Here is a 4,687-nt window from a genome sequence, read left to right as displayed (position 1 = left end):
GTGTGTGGTTGTATTTGTGTGCATATGTGTATTTGGTAGTAGTTATCAAAGTTATCGTAGCCTAAATTTCTTGTACTCTTTGACATAAGAGTAGAGATAATGACTTTAGGTCTGTTAAGACAAGTATGCATGTTAAAAATTTAATGTTAATTACAAAAAAAAATGACAAAACATAGTTCTAAATCAGAAGAGGGGCAAAAAGATAACAAAAAAGCTTGGTCAATATTATAAAGTGCAAGAAATTAGAAAAAAGAATCACAGGAAAAACAGTAAGAAGAAAACACAAAAAGTTGGTGGAAATAAAACCAAATATATTAGCAAACAACATCATCCATCATGAGTGCTAGGATAAAAAATTGCTGATATAGATGATACTCTACAATAAAGGATCTTGGGAGAAACCCTGAAATTTTGGAGACCTACACAATCATTCTGAACACAGCATAATAACCAATGAAGAGTGTTGGACTTAAGAGAACTCTGGGTAGAATTTTATGTATATTGAACATTGTTAAGATCTCTATCTTACCAATGCTAAAATGAGTAAGACCTCAATTTAATGGGTTTTTCCAAATCATTTCCTCTTGCTGTACCCTGTTATTTTCCTTCTACTACTTGTAACTATATAGTACAATTTTGTATATTAGTTTAATATCTATCTTTATAACTAGCCAGTATCCCTGCCAAGGCAAAGACTACTTCTATTTATTTCTTCATTATGTTCCCAGTGTCTGGCATATTACCTAACACAAGGGAATGTTGATACATACTTACTGAATAACTAAATGAACACCATTGATTTGAGATATTTTTTACCCTATGAGATAAAGAAAAGCAAACCATTCAGAAACATTGCTATAGTTACATGCCTGAAAAATTCCATAATGAGAACTACATAGCTCTTTGAAACGTGGGTATTCCGAAAATATATCTGGACAGTTATAATTAGAGATTATTATCAGCTTTATACTCATTCTGTTCTTTCAAATATCATGTGTGGCATGTTTAACACATTTTGTCAAATCAAATAGACTGTGTATATACTTTGAGAGCCATGCGCAACAAGGACTTGCTTCAGTTGCTTGTATATAATTCTCAGTTTATCTAGAACAGCCATGGAAGATGAAATTCCTGGAAGTTCTCCTTTGGCTTAGAGTGAGCCTCATAGCGATTATTGCAACTTACAATTACATATTTATTGTGTTTATAACTTTAACATCTGTACTTCCTTAAGGCAAGGATGATTATCCTCATAGATACATATATTTTCTTACACCTCATCAGGGTTGTTATTTCTCTGCCTAGGAACTATATAATCCCTTAAAAATGGAGCCATAGAGGCTGTATCTGTTTATAATAAACTTATTATTTGGAGATGTTTTAGAGTGGCATTAAATTTTATTGTACATTTCAAGAGTATTTTTATTGTCCCTAAGGGTCTTGGGATGGGTTTATACCAGAAGTTCTTTTTAGTTCAGTGTGGAAAAAAACGCATAGAAAAAGTAAATACCCAAGAACCCACTTAAAAGAAAGTTTTCCAAAAGTAAACACTATTATATAATTAGTATTTTGGAGTTCACAGCTATTTTTTTGTTTTTGTTACAAATTGCTTTTCACTGATTATACAGTGCCTTTAATACAATAATAAATATGACTAGATCAGATTTTGTGTATATAAAACATTTCTTCTAAAATACACATGGTACCAGAGTTATGTAGGAAAAGACTGAACCACACAAATTTATTAAACCACAAACACAAGACACAAATAAAGCAAATGTTACCTCTTCCTTCTTAATGAGGAGAAAACCAGAAAAGGCTTCAGGAACTGTTTCATAAATACAGATTCTAATTCAAAGTTTTTAGTATTTAATGCATGACAGTTAACTAGACCCAGAGACATCAGAATGGCAGAACGGGAAGCCCTAGACCATTCTTACCCCCACAGACACACCAAGTAAGCAACAACTCATGAACAAATTCCTTTTGTGAGAAATCCAGAAACTAAGAAAAAGGCTCTTGTACTCTGGGTTAAAAAAAGGACTCACTGAAACCAGTAAGGAGATTTGAGACGCCTTCTCACCGGAGTTCCTCACCCCGGCAAGTACCATAGGATATGAAAGAGACCTCAAAGCTTCTGGCTTCTTTCCAGTGAGGAAGTATTGATTTGCATGTCCAGCACTCTAGTGTTTCTAAGGGGAATCCCCAGAGGACTGATCCCAGTCCTGCCAATTTTGGAGCTCAAGTACACCACAACCTAGCAGCCTGGGAGAGAATGCAGACAGCATTTTGGGCTGTAAGATGCTACAACTCCCCCTCATGATTCACCACAGAGTGAGGTGACAAAAATGGACCTAGCAAATACAGAACATTTTAACCAAAAACAGCAAAATACACATTCTTAAGTGTATTTTGAGAAGTATTTGAAAAAGTACCCTGAATATATTCTTCAGGATAGATCACATGTTACTTCACAAAACAAATCTCGACAAACGTTAGAAGAGTGAAGTTATAAAAGTTTCTTTTCTGACCACAACAGATTAAAACAAATCAAGAGCAGAAGGAAAACAAAAATTCACAACAATATGGAAATTGAACAATACACTCTTGAACAATTACTGAGTCAAAGAAGAAATTAAAAAAAAAAATGGAAAATACCTTAAGGCAAATGAAAATGAGGGAAAATTTGTAATGATAAACAAGTACATTAAAAAAGAAGAAAGATCTCGAATAAATAACCCAAATTTACACTTCAAGGAGCTACAAAAAGAACAAACCAAGCTCAAAGTTTGTAGAAGAAAGAAAATAACAAAGAACAGAAATAAATAAAATAGAAAATACAAAAACAATAGAAAAAATCAATGAAACAATTATTGTTTTGAAAAGATAAGTAAAATTGACAAACTCTTAAATGAGAGAAGACAAATAAAATCAGAAATGAAACAAGATATAACACAACTGATGACACAGAAATAAAAAGGATCATAAGAGACTATGCAGCAACAAACTGGATAACCCAGAACAAATGGGTAAATTCCTAGAAGTATACTATGTACTAAAACTAAAGTATGAAGAAAAGAGAGCACCTAAACAGATCCATAACTAATATGGAGACCAATCAGTATTCAACAACCTCCCAACAGAGAAGAACTTAGGTCCAGACAGCTTCTCTGTTGAATTCTACCAAACATTCAAAAAAGAATCTTTTGAATCAAGGCAATTCCTCTCAAACTCTTCCAAACAATTCACACTAGTCTAAGTAATTGAGAGTTAATTACATATAAAATAGTAGTTTCTAAACTATCCCATTACCAAGGTCATTTGGGAGTCTTTTAAAAGAAATAAGTCTCAGATGTGGTTCCATAGTGTAGCGATTAGCACTTCTGCTTTACATGCAGAAGGTCCTGGGTTCACGCCCTAATGGAGTCACGATCCATGGTCTATGGCCATACCACCCTGAACGAGCCGATGTCTGATCTCGGAAGCTAAGCAGGGTCAGGCCTGGTTAGTACTTGGATGGGAGACCACCAAGGAAAACCAGGTGTTGTAGGCATAAAAAAATAAAAATAGTAATAATAATAATAATAATAATAAAATAAATCTCTTCCCCAGAGTTTATGATTCCACAGTAGTTTCAAACTGAGGCCTTGAAACCAGTATTCAAAAATCCTAATTCTAATGCAGATGTCAGAGTTTTCACTGATGTGACAGCCCCTTAAGAACTATTGTCTATTTCCAAGAGAATGGTAGGCAGTTAGTTGCCAGCCATGCGTGATATTTCAGGTGTTCTTCCTTTACCTTTCTTCTTTTGATCTTCACAGCCTTTCTCCTTTTTAAAGCCTATTGAAATATGTCTAGATTTACCTAAGAAAGGTTTTCCTGAAAATATTCCAGAATTACTTCTGGGTTTACAGGTGGCTCTCTGGGGTACTTCTTAGTCCTTTTTTGTTGTCAACCACAGGACATGATCCTGTTGCTCTAACACGTTGATACAGAAAACTACAGCTTTTTTTTTTTTTTTTTTTCCTTCATAGCTGTCTTTCTCTTGCAGGGTCTAAAACCAAATGATATAAAATATCCCCAAATAGTAACTAAATAAGAATGAATATAGTTGGGTTTTTCATTTCCTTTGAATGGTTTTTACTAGTAGTAATGGATAGAGAACAAAAAGAATGGAACAAAGTTCACCAAGGTTTTAAGTCTAAAGCTTTCTAAGTCTTTTTTTTTTTTTAATTATTATTATTAATGCCTACAGCACCTGGTCTTCCTAGGTGATCTCCCATCCAAGTACTAACCAGACCCAAATGGACTCCAGTATGCAATGGACTCCAACAGTGTGTTGAGCCAAATGCCTCCTTTATCTGAGTCATGATCAGGTTCTGAGATCAGACATCAGGCTTGTTCAGGGTAGCATGGCCGTAGACCATGGATTGTGGCGCCACTGGGGCACTAACCCAGGACCTTCTGCATGTAAGGCAGACGTGCTAACCACTACACTATGGAACCACATTGAATCTAACTCTGTTTTGAAGTATAACTGCTAAAGCAATCCTCTTTCCTCTCTTTTAACTTCTGGGAGTTAGAGGCAGCCAGGCACCCCTTCTAGCTACCTTTTTATTCCTTATATTAATATGCCGACACCCTCTCACCTCTCAGATCCTCTTTTTCATATTCATTTGTCTTTGAT

The 4,687-nt window shown here is 34.8% G+C and overlaps 1 pseudogene; it reads left to right on the top strand.

Annotated features, from left to right (window-relative positions):
• The first annotated feature begins 3,438 nt into the window (after positions 1–3,438).
• On the top strand, positions 3,439–3,553 carry LOC111738502 (annotated as a pseudogene).
• Positions 3,554–4,687: the final 1,134 nt, after the last annotated feature.

This window comes from Pteropus vampyrus, unplaced genomic scaffold (assembly GCF_000151845.1).
Source record: "Pteropus vampyrus isolate Shadow unplaced genomic scaffold, Pvam_2.0 Scaffold39, whole genome shotgun sequence".
In the NCBI taxonomy this organism is placed as follows: Eukaryota; Metazoa; Chordata; class Mammalia; order Chiroptera; family Pteropodidae; genus Pteropus; species Pteropus vampyrus.
The sequence above is the reverse complement of the archived record's forward strand: the minus strand, read 5'-3'. Positions and strand labels throughout refer to the sequence as shown.